Source organism: Rhynchophorus ferrugineus, unplaced genomic scaffold (genome assembly GCF_030347505.1).
Source record: "Rhynchophorus ferrugineus isolate W39M unplaced genomic scaffold, kcgeb_rfMv2 rfM8, whole genome shotgun sequence".
NCBI classification, from domain to species: domain Eukaryota; kingdom Metazoa; phylum Arthropoda; class Insecta; order Coleoptera; family Curculionidae; genus Rhynchophorus; species Rhynchophorus ferrugineus.
In genome coordinates, this window is record NW_027472587.1 from 37826603 (window position 1) to 37849437 (window position 22835).

At 29.8% G+C, this 22835-nt stretch overlaps 1 protein-coding gene across 1 annotated transcript in view; it reads right to left on the reverse strand.

Annotated features, from left to right (window-relative positions):
• Swim (Secreted Wg-interacting molecule) overlaps positions 1 to 21658 on the reverse strand; it is a 47541-nt gene extending 25883 nt beyond the window's left edge. Inside the window, exon 1 of the mRNA XM_076412093.1 lies at positions 21383 to 21658. The gene's annotated coding sequence lies outside the window, so the exon portion shown is untranslated. The remainder of the gene's footprint in view (positions 1 to 21382) is intronic.
• Between the last annotated feature and the right edge of the window lie 1177 nt (positions 21659 to 22835).

The window sequence follows — 22835 nt, forward strand, 5'->3', positions numbered from 1 at the left end:
CCTGGACAACGTTAAGATACTTTATACCGGATTATTTCAATCTCTTCGTTGGTGGCTCGGGTTTTTTCTATTTTAATCGATTATGGTCTTGTTTTTAAGTAATATTTTTGCCGTTAAATGGTTTACTTCAACCAGTGTAATCATCTTTGGTGGTATAACGTTACATTGTTGCGTTGGGCACTTTTTTATTATGTTCTTTACGTAATATGATATTATACATATTCTATATGATACAGATACAGGTATTTAATTTTATATAACAGGTCAATTGAAAAGTATCCGGCCCACCATAGTAAAGCACATTTTTTCGGCAAAATTAGTTTTTTTTTATTCAACATAATTCCGTTCAAGGGTGACACACTGATTATAGCGACCTTCCACCTTTTCGATACCTTTTTTGTAGTACGATTTGTCCTTTTCTTGAAAATAGGCCTCAGATTCGGCGATCACCTCTTCATTCGATGAAAATTTCCTCCCACCAAGTCTTTTGAGGCCTGAGAACAAGAAATAGCCGTTGGGGGCCAGATCTGGAGAATACGGTGGATGAGGAAGCAATTCGAAACCCAATTCATGGATTTTTGCCATCGTTTTTACTGACTTGTGACACGGTGCATTGTCTTGGTGACACAGCGTTTCCTTTTTCTTCAAATGCGGCCATTTTTCGGCGATATCGTGCTTCAAACGATCCAATAACGCTATGTAGTTCCTTTTTTAAGGTAGTCGATGAAAATTATTCCATGCGCCATCCATGCAAATCCAAATTCGTGAATGATATGATGTACATGTTCAATTGATATCTTTAGAGTGCCTGCTATTTTATTCAATTTCAACTTACGGTCATTCAAAATCATTTTGTGGATTTTTTTAATGTTTTCGTCGGTAACAACCTCTTTTGGGTGTTCACTCTCTTCGGTACTCATATCACCATGTCTAAACTTGGCATACCAATCCCTGATGGTTGATTTTCCTGGGGCAGTGCCCGGAAACTCGGCATCAAGCCAAGTTTTTGCTTCAACTGTATTTTTTCCCTTCAAAAATCAATATTTTACCAACACGCGAAATACCTTTTTATCCATTTTTTTCACAATAACCAAAGTTGCTTCACTCAAAATGCTATAATTCACAAACAAATGATCCGACAGCTGTCAAATTTATACACGCATCTTTTGAGGATAAGGGCTAACTAAAAAATATATGTATTGAATTCTAGTACCGCCATCTATATGTCAGGCCAGAGACTTTTCAATTGACCTGTTATGGTTATTTATTAACTTATTTTTTATTTGCTCGTTTTTTTTTTAATAAAACGACCATATAAACTGCTTTGGTCCTACTAAAGTTTATGTAAAATGAAAAGCAAATCAAACAAGTTCACAATCAATAAATCGCAAAAGTTATTGAACGAAAATCCAGCGCAGACTTCAAAGCACTTTCAGACAGATTAACAGTTGTCACTACTGAACTACATTTTGAACTATTTCCACATTGTAGTTTCATTGCTTGTCAAGGGTACACATCAGTAGTAGTTTTCTGTGGCATATTGTAAACTGGCGAAGAAAAGTGTAAATTATGGAAGCAAACATGATTGTTAACAAAGTAATTATAAAATATTGTACATAACTTTTCATATTTCATATCATTATGTAAATCACTATACATAAAGGATGAGCAAAATAATATGCAATATAACATTGTTTCCATTACAATAATATAACACTTACATCGCTCAGTAAGGATGGAAAGATTACTTAAAGAATTGATTCTCGATTTCGATTTTATTTTTATATTTTTCGATATTAAGAATCGATTAATAAAGCGCAAGAATCGATTCTTCGGATTTTAACCGATTCTAAATTAAAAGATTAATAATTTTTATAGTTAGTAAATTTATTTCTTGAATTGCAATGTTGTGAACGAATAATCCAAATTATTAAGAAAAGTAGGTTTATAAAGAAGCTGTAATTCTTTAGAGAACATTCTGATTTTTTTGTCAGGAGTGCACAAAAGAAGTTTATCAAGAACAGTCATATACATGAGAACAGTTGTTACATCATTATTACGATGACCACCCACTGTAAATATACGGATAAATGTGAATATATAAACATTTTTGATAGGTCGATTTGACTTTACCTAAGAATGAAGTTACGTCACTTAAACAGCGATCAACCAGCGCTTGAAAAATTGGTCTCTCAGACTCCAAAATGAACTTGATGATGTACCGAGAGGAACTCGTTGATTGGAAGCTTCTGATAAGCGACGATATAAATAAATTATGGTAGAAAGAATAAATCTAACAAAATTAAGCATTAAATTACATAATAAAATTAATCACATCCAAATATAAATAAAGAAAAAGACAAGGAAGAAGTAGGTATATATTTTAAGATTATAAATATAAATATACATATTTGCTTGTTGAGGTTGTATAACTATTATTATTTCATTGCCACTGTATTTGTCACTCACTATTCTTGTACGATTTTGATCAATTTTATGTGATTTCTTGAGATGTTTAATGAAACTGCTCGTACAATTATTATATTTCAGTTGTTTCCCATATTGGACACTGGACATTAGATCCGTTGTTTTTTTTTAATAAGTCCACACAGTGCAAGGCGCCACTTTAATAAATATATTAACAAGAAATAACATTTAGTATAAATCAAACAATAAATAAATTTATATTTTTATGGCTTTTTATCGCAAGGTTCGTTGTGATCGTACGTAGAACTTGAAACTAGCTACCATGTTAAGAACCGATTCTTAATCGACTTCGGGAAGGTCCATTTCCAAAAATCGATTATTTTACGAGTAGAATCGGAATCGAGTTTACCAACTCTATTGCTCAGTTTGCATGGCAAGTCTTGTAAGTTATGAGGTATCATTGCATCCTCATAAAAACCCAAACTAATGTTGTGATGCCACCATTTCGGGCATAATTCGGGGTATATCATCTCACACTTCGAAATGACATCATCAACAGACTTACACCACATACTCAGACATGCATGTTAAGATATTCATCTGCAGGACTATGTGTACCAACTATTAAGCAGGACTCTGAATTGATAAAATCCCATCAATCATTTAAGCATCACGATCAAAATATATTTAATGAATATTTTAATATATTAATGAATGATTATGTAAGCATATTGTATTTATATTTTGTTAATCTACATTTGTTGTTGTCGTCGATATTTACGTTACGGTTTTTTTTTCATGTTAAATAAACATTTTTCTCTGTTGTGTCAAGCAAAGCGATAAATATTCATAAAGCTCCAGTTGAATGTCATACGATAAACATTAATAATTAATTTTCATCGCCACATTTGATGTCGACAGGTTTCAATACAATAAAATGGACTTGTGAGAGATAATCATTTAATAGTTTCAATAGAAATATTAGCATTCTCATTTATTACTCGATAGGAAAATTAAAATTTAAGTAGCATTTTTGTAGTGCTCATATTTTTATAAATAATCAAAGGAACAGTGATTCTATATCTCTAACTATATCAATCAATTTATCTATAAGTATAATTAAAAACAGAAATGTATTTTTGAATTAAAAAACTAGGAGACGTAAAGAAATTAAATTATGAAGTAAATATAAAATTATTTCGTCTAATATATTTTATTCAATATGAAAAATGCTCTTAATTTATCCTGAATTAACAATAACGCATTTTTAATCATTATTATTTGGTAGATTTATAAATATGGATATTCGGAATTTCGCTATATTTATACGAAATGGTGATGGAGAATTTCGAAGATTGTATATGAGCAGGCAAGCGATGAAGACCTTTTTATCTTATGCTATTAATTTATTTTCGATAACATTCTGAAATTATAATTTAAGCTACTAAAATGTATGTCGTCGAAACCAAACCCGACAATTGAGTATGACGAAGTAGCCTCACCATAAGTTCCTAAACAGGTTTTATCACAGAGATTATAATTTTATAATGTTTATAAGATATTATATAATATAGATTATATAATTTTTATTCGTAATATATTAATATAAAATATATTCCAATAACGTCAATTAAAAAGTCTCCGGCCTGACACATAGATGGCGCTAGTAGAATTAAATTCATATGTCTTTTAATTAGCCCTATCCCTGAAAAGATGCGTTTATAAATTTAACAGCTGTAGGATCATTAGTTTATGAATTATAGCATTTTGTGTGAAGCAACTTTTGTTATTGTGAAAAAAATGGATAAAAAGGAAGTTTACGTGTTGATAAAATATTGCTTTTTAAAGGGAAAAAAATACGTTTGAAGCAAAAACTTGGCTTGATGCTAAGTTTAGACGTGGTGGAATGAGCAGCGAAGACGGTGAACACAGTGGACTTCCAAAAGAGGTTGTTACCGACGAAAACATTTAAAAAATCCACCAAATGATTTTGAATGACTGTAAATTGAAATTGAATGAAATAGCAGACATTCTAAAGATATCAAATGAACGTGTACATCATATTATTCACGAATATTTGGATATAAAAAAGCTCTGTACAAAATGGGTGCCCTGCGAGCTCACTTTTGACCAAAAACAACGACGAGTTGATGATTCGTAGCAGTTTCTGAAGATTTCACTCCGAAGTCCAATCGACAGCCATCTGAATGAATGAGATGAACCCTCACCAAAGCGTGGGAAAACGGAACAGTTGGCTGGCAAGGTTATGGAGTCTGTATTTTGGAATGCGCATGGAATAATTTTCATTGACTGCCTTGAAAAAGGAAGCACCATCAACAGCGACTATTATATAGCTTTATTGGATCGTTTGAAGAACAAAATGGCCGAAAAACGGCCGCATTTGAAGAAAAAGAAAGTGCTGTTTCACCAAGACAATACAGCGTGTCACAAGTCAGTGAAAAGTATGGTAAAAATAAATGAATTGGGCTTCGAATTGTTTCCTCATCCACCGAATTCTCCAGATCTGGCACCCAGCGACTATTTCCTGTTCTCAGATCTCAAAAGAATGCTCGCTGGGAAGAAATTTTCGTCGAATGAAGAGGTGATCGACGAAACTGAGGCCTATTTTGAAGCAAAGGACAAATCGTACGACAAAAATGGCATCGAAAAGTTGGAGGATCGCCATAATCAGTGTATCACCCTTGAAGGGAATTATGTTGATTAAAAAAAAATAATTCTGCCAAAAAATGTGTTTACCATAGTGCCATATGGGAACTTTTCAAATGACTTGTTAAAGAAGATGAAAAAACCTTGCCAGTGACTATATAATATCGACATGATGGTTGATTTCTACTAGTCACTTCATAAAGAACAGCAAAATGCTTCACATTAGATGAATAGGTCATACAATCCGCATCAATGCAAAAAAGCATCTATTTTGGGAGATAAATTCGTATCGAATAGTCAGCACTTTAAAATAGTAATAAAATTTAGGTATATTGAGTTTTTGCAAATACTTGAGTCAAGACATTAGAGAAACCACGTCAGTATCCATTAAACGTTATGGCGACTGGTAAATTATTCGATTCATATCGGAAGCTTAGATGCTAAATAAAGAATATTATCTAGGCAAGTGTTTATCTCCGAAGAATTGTAGTAATTGATTGTTAACATCTGGATTATTTTACATAATGATAACAACTGTTTGATGTTTATATTTTTGATATTGTCTAAAATTACATATGCATCGAGAATTTATAAATAACAATATGTGATAAAAAGTATGGCTCATTCAATTAAACAGTAACGTTATCAAAATTTATGACGTCAGCATGTTGCAATGTTTCCGCATCAAATCTTTGGTTTTTGGTTTATTTTGAATCAGATATAACAAAATACTAACGTAAATAAAATAATGAAGCAAATATAATTTAATTATATTGTATTATAATTTATTTTAACATTATATTATGTATAAAGCACATATTACTGAAGGACTTAAACTACAGTTAATTATACAGCAACAATAGTTTGTAGGTTAAGGTTGCTTTATTACATATACATTGAACTATTTTCCACGCCACCTTTAAAGTACAGTTCTATTTTTTTATATATAGTGGAGGCCTGGAAGTTTAATTTCTCTAATTAGCACTTGTATATCCAAGTAATGTATAGAGTAGTAATGTAGTTCTTGTGAACTTTGTTGCTATGTCTAACGGTTGCTTGTCAAGTCATTTTGTTCCCACTGTACTTGTTCTTAGTTTCTTCTGTTACTATCTGTATATATTTTTCATGATAACATGTGCCTTACTCATTTTCCATCTTTGCAAAATAGCACTCATTCTTGCATCATACATTTTACTTAAATGCTTCTGTATATATTTACAGTCTATAACACGGTTTTCTAAAGTTATCCTATATTAATTATATGTTCACCTTCAAAAAGTAAATTAAATAAAATAAAATTAAATTGAATAGTTCTTCAACATGATACTTTCCATTCCTTAATTACATGCTTTGTCGATCTACTTGTTGGAATCTTTTCTATCAGTATTTTGTGATACGGCTCACATTCCATAACAATAACTGATGAGTCCTCCAAGTTCTTTAACAGTTGATTTTCAGTCAGTGCAAAAGTGCATTTCTCAAAGGTAGTCGCGCATGGAATTGGAAGAATAGAGCTTTCTCCAGGAATCAAATGATGCCTGTTTCCATCATGAATAATATATCCGCAATAAATTATTAACGAAAACATATCAATAAGAAAGTAGAGAGAATAATTTATTCAGCGTCATTTAATCATTTATTATGTTTAATTAGATTGCTGTTTACCACTATCTCATTATTTATGTCAACAAATTTTGTAAGAAAATATGTTGCTGCTAATCGACCAAGAAGGATATTTGGAGAAAATTATGTGTTTTAATATTTTTTTAATTAATATTTGACAAGGCACTATATTTTTAAGATATATGTTTTAATTGCAACCTTGAGCAGAATTAGTATGATAATAGATATGAAAATGTTATGTTATATCCTGTTATGTAACATGTATTTCAATTAACTTTTTCAACAATGATAGTATATATAAATATGATTTACAGTATTTGATCTCAAATATCTCCCAACAAATTGAATGTATAATAATAATTGAATATAATTTAAATTTACATCATGATATCCATGATATAATTCAAGTTTATCAGGTGTATCTATAAATTGTTTCCTTTTTTTGTTATGTTGTTTTGTAATGTATGTATTTATTCATAATATTTGATTCTATACATTTTGACCATCTCTCAGGTAATTTATGGATGCCATTCCAAAAGAACAATATCTCTTTTGAGTTAAACCATTCATCGAGCAATTTTTCAAACTTCTTCCACATCGACAAAGTGCTCCATCGTCCGTTCATGTCCATCCAGGTGATTTAAATAGTTCTTTGACTGGTATTACTAACCTTCATGTCTTTCAGCGTATTACGGATGCTTTTCGATTAATGCACAGCTCATAGTCGTCCCACCAGACACGGGCGTATCATTCAATTCATGTTATTGTATGTATTATTTTGTTGAAGTATTCTCACCTCCTCAGTAGCTTCTTTCTTTTGATGAAACAATAAAAATAATGCGTGCTCCAAATATGCGTTTTCAGGTCAGTCAAACTTGACATACTCAAAATTATAATTACAATTATAAGAAGAATAGAATATGATATGTATCAAATCATAACATTGTATACTTATGGCTAGTGAAATCTGTTTAAAAAATCTGAAAGCAATTACCTTGTGCCTAATAAAAATACTTAATGGGCCGTGTGTTATTCTAGTTAGTTTTGATAGGTAAAGTACTGAAAACTTTGTTTCTTTTTTCTATAATTTGTGGTAATATTAAATTTCCTAGTTAATTATCAGCATAAATTTCGTTAAAAACCTCCGAAACATCCAATATTTACAGAAGCAACCGATCATTCTGCTCGTAAACTTTTTTAAAGGCACCCAGAAAAAAATCCTTTTGAAAAATAATGAATGTGTTTATGAATATTTCTGCCTACTATTCGAAATAAATGTTAATTAGAATGGGAAAAGCAAATAATTCAAGCGTAGAAATAATTAGTATCGAACTACAAACAAGCGTTCCTTTGTCAATATTTTTAAATATTTAAAATTTTTGTGATTCTTTGAATATTAGGTTTCAATAGAAATATCACCTAATTGAGGGAAATATGTTTTGAGTTCATCAGAAATATTATAGGTCTAGAGAGTACATGGATCTGTACAATACTGTTTATCTCTAATGTGTCTCTAAAGTTTGGTGACAGAAAAGCTACTTGTCTCTTTTTAACATGTACAACTACCATTTTAGCTTATTTTGCATGCTACCAATTTGCAAAAAGTTTGTAGTTTTGTAAAGCTGTATATAACACTCTTATATAATAACTACCGAATGAAATCAAGACTAAAAGACATCTGCCGGAGAAAACAAAACAAGAAGATAACAAACTTGTTGTAAACGAATTGAAATCGACGTCTAAATGCTCTTAAAACTATCGCTACGTTAAATAACACGCGAGAAAAAAATCAGTTTCAATTACAGCTCTAAAGATACTTTTACTGTCTGCTTGCCTGAGAGAATGTGTAAAAACTAAAAATCCCAGACAAACTAGTACTTATTTAAGAAATGGACTGAGTTGAATTAAAATGACATGGCTTAATTGAATAAATATATATTTTTATATAACGACACCAGCATTAAATTTATTAAAGAAATAAACAGCTTTTCATTTGCTATGAGTATCGTTAATAGTTGGATAATTTAAATTATTTTTGAAAGGTTTAGTCTAAAGCCACGTTTATTATAGTTTAACTCATGGCTTTATTCAATCTAATTTTATGGTATATTACAGTATAGTTTTCTAATATTACCACTTATCTAGAATAATATAACATAAAACCATTAGATATAACATTTATACGTTACATATGTTAGATATATATTATCTACATTGTTATAAGATATAAGTAAACTTGGATGATGCCTTCAGTTTAATTTTTGTACGAAACTTGACGTTAGTACGAATATCAACTCATTAACGTGAAAATTAATTAATTTTTTGTGAAAAACTTTTGTAAATGATCAATAACCCATTCAACAATTGAGTTTTAAACAATTTGACGAATCCAAACTTTCGTTATTTTCGAGATATTGTTCAACATCTTTTACAACACCCTTTACTAGTGACATTGTTTATTTTTCAGGCTATAGTTGCTGGAATACTTAAGATTAATTCCAATCTGTGTAAAATTATATTCGACATTAATATCAAGCAGCTGTTGTGATCGGAATTTAAAGAGCCATTGTCGGTATGTTTATTACAACAATTAGTTTAATTAACCTATATAGATATTTATTATGCCACTAGAATAGAAAATACTGTTAATCCTTCGTATCTACAATTAACTATTCATTTATTTTGCAGATGATGTTATTTTTAGGTTTCCATTATCCAGTAGATAGTTTGAATTATATTCTGTTTAAAAATATTAAAAATATTAATATTATGTTATGTATTAATTGAAATATACTAGATCTGAATATAGTTGATATAGGCTCAATGATAAAAATAGCTATAATTTGTACATTCATTCACTAGTAACAAGGAAATAATGCGTGTTTACCTAATTACATTGCCAATATTTATATTTAGATGCAGGTACATTTTATTTGTTACAATTTCTTTGAAAACTATAACAGTAAACATGAAAACAAAAGCCGATTTAGAAAATATCAAGTGTTCATTGGAAATGATTCAGATTATAGGTCAATTGAGCCTTTGTTTATTGATAGGAATAGCAATTCATGAAGTATTTTTGGTACAGAGTAGGCGACTATTTGTTTATTTCTCCAATGCAAAATTCCGATGATGGTTTTAACTAATGATCTAATTGTGTAAATGTGAATTGATTGGAAAGAATCAATCATTCCTTCAAGTTATTTTTTTATTGCTTGGTTAAATATTTCTATTTTGATAATTAAATTACTTACATTTCATCGATTTTATTTGCCGTTTCATCTGTTGCTTTTTATCAGGTGCTGTACTTATTCATAAATAACCTTTTTCCTTTTAATTTTTTTATATTTTCTATAAGGAATTTACGTCAATTTACGGTATATTTTAAATTACTAGTACCGAATGTCTGAGTTGGTCCCTGCAATGGTCACTTGCCAATAAATATACTGTGAACAGGTTAAGGTAAAGGATTTATTTCAATTATGCAGTTATGGTTTCAATACAAACATAATAAAAAAGTAGCTATTTAAACTTCAATTATGAATAGCATGTTAGTTAAGCAATAGTCATTCTGGGCTATAGGAAGATACTCTAGAATAGAGTGTAAGTCATTTGAATCCTAAAACACAAGACTTTTCGATATATAAATAATTTTTACTGTAAATACTATAAAAATAATGTTATAAAACAAATTTTGTTAAAATTATACATAAAAATAAAAACGAAAACGAAAGAAAAACAAATACAACCAAAGTTGCACGCCAAAGGGCACTTCTGTCTTTGGTACTTGAGGATACTCGCATCTGAAGACATCGCAACATGATTACGATTTCTCTAATTAGACTTTCCTTTCTATGTATTTATTTTATATGCTTACACTAAAAATATCCTAAATCTAAATAAAATTTTAAGAATTTAAACAATCATTCAGTTTATTTTTAAACTTTTAAACATTTATTATTTAAAGAGTGTTGAATGGGTGAGTTTTTAAATATGTTTAAAAAAAATATTCGAGATGATTTATCTAGGTTATTATTTCTGGATCAAATAAAAAAGGTTTTTTTTAAATTGTATACAGATATACTTTGAAAAATTATATTTTTGTCAGTCATCACAATATGGTGTCCTACAAACACAGACTATAAAATAAAAATCCGCTGTATACGCTAACCACTGATACACACTGATTGATTATTAATGTAATTTGGTTATGCAACGTCAAGTATGTATGCTATAAATATTATTGAAGATTGTTTCAAATGATTCGTATGTTATAATCAATTTTTCATATGTATATTCAATATTTCTTTCTTTATTTAACAGGATATACACAGTGTATTTTGTGTAAACATAGTGTTTGAGTATCTGTTAAATGAACATTATTTAAACTTAAAGTTAGTTTTTTATGTATCAAGATGCATGTTCCAGAAATAGTGGAACTACAAATTATTCAAGTTGATATTTGCAGGGTGTGAATAATTCAAAATAATACCAAGTGACTTAGTTATGTGGTTTCGGAGCCTCCTTCTGATTATTGGTTCTTATCTCATGTCATATTCAATAAATACGTATAGACTTTAGAGTAAAATTTATTATTAGAACATCAATTTCTGAAATGACTTTCTACATGTCATGTATACAATAATTATTATAAGAAATTCTTATTGTCCATTGAGCACATTCTTGAACCACAGAGGGTAACAAAAAAAAACATTAATATAATAATATCATCGTTTACAACTTTATATGATCTTCAAACAGACATATTGTTTGTACTTTGATAATTAACAGGTGTGCGTATATAGCAAAACGAACTTTCGACATACTAAAAATGTATAATATAAGATTTTTGTCGTTAGGCACTGTTACTAATTTGACATAAACAACGTTTATTTGTTAATTGATATCAGATAGGCTCATTATAATATCTGACTATGTGCCACAGCAAATAAAAACCCCATCGTAGCGAGTGAACTTACATCCAATATGATCTTTCGATGCGAATGTTTAGTACTAAATTTATATTCATTATAAATACTTTATAAATAAAACGAGTATTTAACACAGTTTACTGGTACGTAGTTACAGTAATTGATGGTATAATTAACCCATATTTTATTTTCGTTCCTGTCGAAATACTTGACAGCAAATCTTTTTCGCTTGTTAAATACAAAGTCTGATATCAGATGAATCATTTGTTTAAGATAATTTATGGTAGAAGTTATCGCGTCGCATCAATCTTTTAGATTCAGTCACCAGCAACTAACATACGTAGCATGGATTTGTGTCAGTATGTTCTTCATAGTAAACTATACGAAATGTGATTATGTTATTTACATTTACATATGTAACGTTTGTTTACATACATATGATTTTATTTGTCTAGACAATTTTGTTATATAAAACTCTTTAGATATGAAAATACATTATTACAGATAACGGTAATATAATTTCAGTTTTTGAATATCCTTATCTCTGTGTGAATATTAGTTTAAGTATCTAGAGAGAGCCTAATAGCGTCCATATAATTAGATTACTACAATGATTATTTTCTAATCTAGATGTAATATTAGTTGATTACTTTCCTATATACTACTGCGATAAAATATAGTAAGATTTACGTTTGAATCAGTGCAATTTTTTGTATTGATAGCTACCTGAATAGCGATCGCCTACTGATCTTCATGAAATTATCTTTATAGACGTATAGAAATTAATTACAGATGAAAATCTATTTCTCAATATAATCTGTTTCAATTTATTGACAGGGTTACAACTTATTATTGAGCTCCTGCTGTTACGATAGTCCTGCTGGATCCGGTTGATTGTATATTTATGTTCATGATTGCTCAAAAGATAAGAGTGTAAATCCGACAACGAAAATCATTCCAGTTGAGGCAGTAACCAGGCCGGGTAAGACCGGATGTCTTCTAAGATGATCTCTAAGATGGTTGCTTACTAAGTAAACATTAGTTGGTAAAAAGGGGATTCTAAAATATAACAAGAAATTGTTAGATTACACTTTATGTTATCAGAAGTAAATTTTTGTAAACCCGGCTAGACAAGATACGGAATTTACGAAATGTTTGCTATGCGTGTGTTGTTAAAATCGGCGAAAATTAGTCGGATATGATTCATTGTTCTAAATTTATATTATTTTATTTGAATTATATCTATTTTCGTTGGTGGCTATCGCTCAAGTTTATCATAATTGTGTGTAATAACATTTAAATAATAAGCTGTGATAAAAATACATTATTCCCAAAATCACGCGTGAGTACTTGTCAAGTGGTTCTAATTTTAATAATTTTTTTTATAGATATAAGTTTGTTGTAGACAATTTGGTACAAGGTTATTCAATAAGTTCTATTATTTCGATTTTTGAATCAATTTTTTGTTATATATCATATATTTGAAGTTGACGTCGACTTTCAACGATAGAAAATGCCACACGAATCAATTAAATAGGGTATAAATAAGCTTTAGAATCATTAAAAATATTTAAATAATGAAAAATAACGTCAATATTAAGGACCAACACATAAATCACATATGTGCGGGTTTCTTTCCTTTCATATCAGTGTAGTTTTCGTGCCATAATTATTGCAAGCAAGTAGGTAACTAAGTTTTCTTAGCATTACGTTCAACGGCAATCTCTCTGTTTTACAGATTAATCTTCATTTTATTCTTCTTCACTGTACCTTTGTTATTCCCTTTTTTGACAACTTATTTTGTCAGTTTTTTCTTAGCATTTTTTCAAGAAGAAGGATCTTACACTATAGTAATGTTGTAGCGATCTTGAGGCATGTCGAATTTTAGATCGTTGAATAACGTTCTACAAAATACCCAGAAATATAATCCCAGACGTTGAACACGGGCGGGGTGTCAGAAGGGCCAACTAGCATACGATAACGAATATCTGGCAACCACGAAACGTATATCTGGGAGATTATTGAAGTATAATTTCATTCATTCAGTCACTGACCATCGTTCAGTTCAGACGTGTCATCATCCACTGCCCAAGTCTTAATAAATTAGAGAGGCGAAAATAGTTAAGTTACAGATACAAAAAAAGATTGATTAATAAATTGTTGTAGAATGTTACTGTTAACATTGGCTTAAACATTCCTTGCACTACTTTCATACACCAAGCAATTTGCGATGTGCCAGCGCTGAAATTTTCCATTTATGGACGAAAAAAAAATTGAAAATAACCTGCACACTCTGTTTTAAAACCGCAATAACTTTTGACCGAGTAAACGAATGACCTAACATTTATATCTAAAATGTTTTGTGGTGTGTTATCTTCCAAATGCGCTAAAAATATAGCTTTATTGACTTAGTGTTTAAAGAAATCTGTTAGGAAAAACCGAATTTACTTGTTCCCCAACAAAATTATTTTGATCTGAAAATTTGCGACGGTAATATTTACGAATTTCTAATTAGATGTTAACAAGTGTTATCAGAAGAATGGAATGTGATCATTAGTATTCGGTCGAAATATCAATAATCGTTGCTTGTGGCATCATGTTTATTTCGGTTGGAAAATAAACAAAAAAATAATAACAAACATCAAACAGAATTCCGATGAATCGTCGTCGGAATCGATGCCAAGTGACGTCAGGTATGGTTCGCATGCGAACTGTACGCCGTCCGTGATATCATTTAGTTAGAATTCGTAAATCTTTTTTAACTGTAGAGGGACTAAATCATTCATTACAAAAGATGAAAAAAGAATGCCATTGTGTGTACGGATGAGAAAATCAGCTACGAATTACAATGACAAAAGTGCGAGAATAACTATTCAAAAGCCTTTACTCACACAGAAGTTACAGATTTGCATTATTTAAATTTCTAGTAGGATTACAATAATGTGTGTTGATTGATGAATATTTATTAGGATATGATTTAATCAATATATGGCTGGATTTTTTCTTTACAGGAACATTATCAAATTTGATTCTTATTTCAAACACATTAGCTACTTTCATCTTATATTTGAAACAGTTTTAATTTATCCAGTTTATTTAATAATCATGTTAATGTTAATTAGCTATATTCAATGTTTAGTCCTTTATTTCAATACAAACAAGCTTAATCTTATTTGGTTGGTTATAATTGACATAATCAAACAATTTTTTCGAGATAATCGATTAATTGTTCGATTATAGTATATTCAACATTCAACATTCAACATGTGTTAATTTATATATTATAACAGGTCAATAGAAATGTTATACCGGCCTACCATAGTAAAACATATTTTTTTTGGAAAAATTAGTTTTTTTATTCAACAAAATTCCCTTCAAGGGTGATACACTGATTATAGCGTCCCTCCAACTTTTCGATGCCATTTTTGTAGTACGATTTGTCCTTTGCTTCAAAATAGGTCTCAGTTTCGGCGATTACCTCTTCATTCAATGAACATTTCTTCCCAGTGTAGCGACCTTGAGGCATGTCGAATTTTACATCGTGGAATAACGGTCTCCAAATACCCAGAAATATAATCCCAGATGTTGAACATGGGCGGGGTGCCAGCAGCGCCAACTAGGACCCGATAACGAATAGCTGGCAACCCCGAGACGTTTATCTGGGATGTTATTGAAGAGTATTTCCATTCATTCAGTACTCGATCATCGTTTGGTTTAGACGTGCCACCATCAACTGCCCAAGCCTCGTCACCAGGTAACACAGCTGCCATCCGTTTTATCATTTGTATTTTTATATTACTTCAATAAATAACGGTCACATAATGTAAACACCACTGTTTCATTTCGTTTTACCTTCATTCACCGAGCCATATAAATTACCCCAAACCAGCGAGCATTGTTTTGAGATCTGAGAACAGGAAATAGTAGCTGGGGGCCAGATCTAGAGAATACAGCGGATGAGGAAGCAATTCGAAGCCCAATTCATGGATTTTTTGCCATCGTTTTCACTGACTTGTGACACGGTTCATTGTCTTGGTGAAGCAACACTTTCTTTTTCTTCAAATGCGGCCGTTTTTCGGCGAATTCGTCCTTCAAACGGTCCAATAACCCTATGTAATAGTCATTGTTAATGGTCCTTTCTTTTTCAAGGTAGTTAATGAAAATTATTCCATGCGCATCCCAAAATACAGAAGCCATAATCTTGCCAGCCAAGTGTTGCGTTTTCCCACGCTTTGGAGCGGGTTCATCGTGTGCAGTCCACTCAGATGACTGCTTCATCCATTGTCACATATAGACGCAAAAATTCGGGTTTATTACGCTTGATCATCTTCAAACACTGCTGCAAATCATCAACTCGTCAATGTTTTTTGTCAAAAGTGAGCTCGCGCGGCACGCACTTTGCACAGAGCTTTCTCATACCCAAATATTCGTGAATGATATGATGTATACGTTCAGTTAATATCTTTAGAGTGTCTGCCATTTCATTCAATTTCAATATACGGTCATTCAAAATCATGTTGTTGGATTTTTTCATGTTTTCGTCGGTAACAACCTCTTTTGGGGGTCCACTGCGTTCACCGTCTTCGGTGCTCATTTCACCACGTCTAAACTGAACATACCAATCCTTGATGATAGATTTTTCTTGGACAGTGTCCGGAAACTCGGTGTCACGCCACGTTTTTGCTTCAACTGTATTGTTTCCCTTCAAAAAGCAATATTTTATCAACAGGCGAAATTCTTTTTTATCACTTTTTTCTCAATAACTCAATGCTTCACTCAAAATGCTGTAATTCACAAAGTAATGATTCGACAGCTGTCAAATTTATACTTTTCCTTTGTACTCATAGTTACATCGAATAACAATTTACAAATATCTGACTGAAATTTCCTTCTTTTGGTTTAGCTTTAAATAAATTAGGAATGGTTTAATTAAGCCTAATTTTATATATAGTGGTGAGGTAAGAATGTTTTTTTGACTCTACTAACATTTTATGTAAAATATGTTGTTGTTGTATAAAATATGACCAATGTTGATGCTTTGATTAATGCCCTTATAATTCAATTTTAAACGAAGTATAATTACTTTTATATTTGAATGTTCTGTGGATCTGTAAAAAGAAATGGAATTTTTCTATGGAATGGAGTAATACCCCACAATTGTTTTATTGTATTTAATGTGCTAATTACTACTATTAAATAATGTGCTATAATAAATATAGACAATACAATATAACTTAAACAAAACCTAAAAACTAAAGATGTACGATCGCCATAAATACTATATAATAATTAAACATATACCATATACTACAGAAGAAAAAACTAATCCATGACATAATTAAAAATGATCAGAATGAAATGATATAAACGCTTTATTTATTATTGATCGGAAATATTTTTAACAAAAATCGAGAGTGTAATCATTGCCATACAAACAGTCAAAATATTTTACTATTTATCATTCCAATTTTAATCTTTTAATATACAATATATCTTTATTTACAAGAAAACTATCAAGAAAATCATAAAACTACATATATTACATATAAATTTATAAGCATAAATTGGGTACATTTTTGTCAATATCGCGCGCCTAGGACGACGGAGCCAGAACGTTAAAAATCAGTCGAATGAAACTAGTAGAACCAAAAATGGTAACTAAAAGTACACGACTGAAACAATCGATAGTAAATAGTAACAAAATTAGTCGGACCGAAAATAACGACTGAAAACAGTCGACTGAAACAGTCACTAGTAAAAAGTAGTAATAGCAGTCGAACTAAAAATAGCGACTGAAACAGTCGATAGTAAAAAGTAGTCAATTACTAGACAGTCTATAGTCAATTTCAGTCGATAGTTCCCAACACTAGTAATGATACACAAGTAGAACATTCAATTATGCAAAGAAATCACACATAATGAAAAGTAAAATCTATTAATAACTATCTCTGTGTTCTGAAGTAATTTTGAAGTCTGTAAAAGGCTTCAAAATTACTTAACAGACCTATTATATTACATGTTCTTTGTCATATAAAGAAATGATAAATTATTAATTATCCATCACTACATCCCTAAATATATTTCTAGGTATTAAAATATCGTAATCCAACCGAGTAATTCTTATCATAGCGTTTAATTTAAAAATACACTTTGGTTATTTACAACTACAATTAACAGAAATGATTATAGATAATCTCAGCGGTTTTTCACCACAGACGGATACTTCTACTCAAGTGATCATACAGTATCGAAAGATGGATTATCAGAGATAATGTCACTAGTCACTTAAAATATTTTAGAATCATTGATATTTAAATAATACAAGAAACATTAAAAGAATTCCACAGCAGACATTATTAAAAGAATACCGAGCTCACTTAAAATGTTGTCTTCTGTATGTAGACGAAAATTGAATCCTCCTGCCATAACAATTTCTGAAATCCGATAAGGTATGCATCGTATGCATTTACACAATTGTTTTGTTCGTTTTACAAGCGAATGAAGTCTGGTTATTTAAAGCTAACAAATCATTCATAACCAATGGCTGGTATTTCTTTATATATAATATGTAATTTTTCATATAGGAATATAAAATACATGAAAATAATAATTATCAACTATTCACCAACAAGAGAACTCAAATATCTATCCAGTATTCAGTCTTTCCTGTGAACATAACTAACATTCCTTTATTAATGTTAATTTAGTTTGAAAATATTTAAAGGCACTAGTTATGTTCATAAGACTTAGTATAAGATTTTTGAATATTATTATTTTATTACTACTTACTATTATTATTTACTATTATTTTCATGCTGGTAAATCTATAAACGATACGATGAACGATGAATGATGATTAATGATTATTAAAATTTTGAACCAATTAGTAACAAAAATTGATGAAAAAAAAGCAGTAGCCACATAATTAAAAAAAAGTAATATTACTTATCTAAAAGTGAATAACTATTATAGTAAGATCATACATCATTTTAATATAAACATTGTAAAACATTTGTAAATTCCTTTGTAACATTTTATGAATATTATATTGGTGAGTTTAAACTATTAAAATATATATCTAATAATTATTTTTCTGATTATCTAAAGTGATGTGGTGTATGTCTAAAGTAAAGTGGAAAATGTGAAAATGTGTGAATTAAACGATTAAAGTTTGAAATGTCTGTGAGTGGTATTAGATAATATAAATACATGTTATTAAAATAGAATTGGATGTTAATTATTATGTATATATACGAATTAATATAAATAATAATTCGACTATATTATTTTTATGTGAGTTAAATCGGTTAATATATCTATTTTAGAGTTTTTAAATATTTTTTTAAATAATGGAACCTTTTCATGTGACACCTAACGAAGTATTTCTCCTTCTCACTGTTATTTACCAATAACGAATAGGTATTTTTTCTAACAGTTACAGAAAGTAAACTTAATTTCACGATGCTATGAAGTCATTTTTAATAACCTTTGGGGAATAAATAACTATTTTTGAACCATTTCAGGTCAACTACTTTATGTAGTCTTGACTGGAATTCTGCTTAATTTCTTTTGATTAGATAGGTCTAGTGGATATAATTTATTAATATTTACATGAAAACGATTCATCAACTAGATGTCCGCTTAAATTGACTGTTTGTCCGTTTTTTTTTTCGCCAATAGACCGTAAACATGATTTATTTGGATGGTTAATTGGTGCTTGTTTGAATAAGAGTTTAAAACAAAAATACACGTCATTGGAACAATTTTTAAAGTTGTTACTTGATATCTGTTATGTAAGCGTTGTTTAATCTTGTTATAACGGCTCCGTGTTTGTTCTGTCACTGTTTATATTATACATTGATGAATATTTATAACGACTAAAGACTAGTATCTAACCAGAACATTCTTATCATAAGGGGTTTGGTACTTATTTAGTAACTATGAGAAAAATGACTTTTAGTTATATTAATATATTTTGTGTATAAGTTATATTACTATATTTTACCTTAGTTGGGTTTTTTTTAGTTAGTTAGTTTAGTTAGTTTTACATTAGTTAACTTTAGATTATAAATACTGTTGATAATTTTTTTAGCATTAGAAAATATTTTGTTAGAAATGTTTTATGTTAATTTGGTCTACTTAATATTACTTAGTTCGTACATAGATATATTTATTCTATTTTGATACAATTACATACTTGTATTAGCAGTTGCATATTTCTAAGAAATTGTAACAACTGCTGAATCTGGTGAATAAGCTGTATTGGAAGAATTCATATTTAAATCAAATGTTATTTTTGAATCGTGATAGATGTGTAATAGATAGGTGCAGATTCATTTAACACGGTAATAAAAGATAATATATATTAATATATAATAAAGAATATAAAAATATAAATATTCCTCTTTTTATTTTTACATACATACGTTTTTATTCAAAGTTATATATTCTATATAAAATATTAATATTTGCAAACGTTTCCAAAATTCTACTGATCTTACATATTTAAAAAGATAATAATCAAGAAATAATCAGTACCCATTCTAAAGTCTCTACAACAGCTTGTAAATTAGGAGATAATGATGTCAATGAATGACAAAACATTATGGTTTTGACTATTGGGCGTGTTACGATTAGAAATCTATTATATGCTTATTTTTAGATACTTAACTATGATGATTTAATATAAATAAAATATAAAAAATATGATTAAAAACATATTTTTTCCTAATTATATAATGATTCTGTTTAAGAATATTTTTTTGCACAATAAAACAGTAATAACACAACAGTATCTGTACTGTGAATTGTGGTTTTGGGGTTTTGGGAAAAGAGGATCTCATATATTTTTAGAATTCAATTTTTAATTTTGAACCAGTAATCCATCCATGTATTGGGTTAAAATTCGTATAATTCCCGAAATATGACATCTAAATATCCAACATTTGACAGTTTTATTAAACTTATTTATTAAAATAAATAAAAATTATTAAAAAATATCTATATTAATATTTAAAAGAATTAAATGTCCACGATATATGCTATTATATTACGTAATAAGAATATAATCCTTCTAATATTCTTCTTGTAACAAATATGAATTAATTTTGCAGACGGCTAATAATGTATTATTTAAAACGTAAAGGTCCCCTGTATTAATTACAATAAATGAAATTATTAAAAGAATGTTAATATTTAAAAGAAATATATAACGATATATACAATTATATTTAATAATAGAAATATATATATATATATATATATATATATATATATATATATTGCCGTTAAAAATTGTTTTTTGTATATTTAATATATTATATATTATAATAAACTAAAGATATTTTTACAGAAAGTAATCGAATCAGAAGAAAATATTTATATAAATAACACCATTCGAAATAATATTTGTCCAATTAGTTTTGAAAAAATGACTATTAGAAAAGCGTCACATTATTTTGAAAATGTGAAATATGTCTTATAATTTGGTAATTGTTATCGCCATAAAATTTTAAACTTCATTAACTTAATTAGACCAATTATATATCGCCGATTACTTAGAAATCAGCGTATCAAACATAAATAAAAGAATAAATATCCTTAATTTTAATAACAGTGATTTTAATAATTTTAAAAAATAGAATATGGTAAAGATTGTCTTAAATAATTCGACAAAAATAATTTATTTCAGTATTATAATAAAATTGCAAAAAAAATCAAAATAATTTACTCACTGTTACTGCAATAAACACGCTATATGGCGCCGGAACCACTTCTACCCACAATACAGTTCTATTCAAGTTCAAATGACTACTGAGCCAACAAAAACCAGCTTGAGAGCGCGCTTTGCTTTAGTGAATGATCTCAACAACCGATATTATCGTTCCTTGCCATTAACAACACCGCACAAATTTATTACATGCACCTATTTTTATTTCTTCTCCGCATTTTTATTCTGCGTATCGCAACATCGCTGTCGATTTGTTTACGGTGTCGCATTTACCCACAATGCATTATCTTTTTGGGTTAACCGAGGGACAAATGTTCGTTCCACACCCATGTATAAAAATATATGCATACATACAATGAACGTACTATTATTTCTATATACAAGATTAAATTGGACAATTTTTAATTATTGTGCAAAGCAAAATACGTTTTGCGAAGTTCTGTCGGCTTATTTCGGGAATTGTAACTACATTTAAAAATAAGTCACTTAACAAGTCAATTGAAAAGTCCCCGGCCTACCATAGCAAAATTCAGCTTTTTGGCAAAATTAGTTTTTTTTATACAACACAATTCCCTTCAAGGGTGATACACTGATTATAGCGACCCTCCAACTTTTCGATGTCATTTTTGTAGTACGATTTGTCCTTTGCTTCAGATCTGAGAACTGGAAATAGTCGCTGGGGGTCAGATCTGGAGAATACGGTGAATGAGGACACAATTCGAAGCCCAATTCATGGATTTTTGACACGGTGCATTGTCTTGGTGAAACAGCACTTTCTGTTTCTTCAAATCCGGCCGTTTTTTGCGATTTCGTCCTTCAAACGGTCCAGTAAGGCTGTTTCATCTGTTTCATCCATTGTTACATATCGACGCAAAAACTCGGGTTTACTACGTTTGATCATCTTCAAACACTGCTCCGAATCATCAACTCGTCGTTGTTTTTGGTCAAAAGTGAACTCGCGCGGTATCCACTTTGCACAGAGCTTTCTCATACCCAAATATTTGTGAATGATATGATGTACACGTTCAGTTGATATCTTTAGAGTGTCTGGTATTTCATTCAATTTCAATTTACGGTCGTACAGAATCACTTTGTGGTTTTCGTCGGTAACAACCTCTTTTAGACTTCCACTGCACTCACCGTCTTCGGTGCTCATTTCACCACGTCTAAACTTAGCATACCAATCTTTGATGGTTGATTTTCCTGGGACAGTATCCGGAAACTAGTCAAGTGCGAGATAAATATACCTGTATTTCCCAAATTAAAATTAAATTAGACTACTTAAACTAAAGTTACGATTGGCACTATACAAGTTCGTGTTTGGATAGATTCAATCTTCTGAGTTCTTACGCATTGTCCAGTATTGCTTGTATTTCTTCCACGTTAGTATGATTTAGTAATCTTCTATCGTGTTTCAAACCAAATCCATTTGATTTCAAGGTCATAGTGTAGTTCTT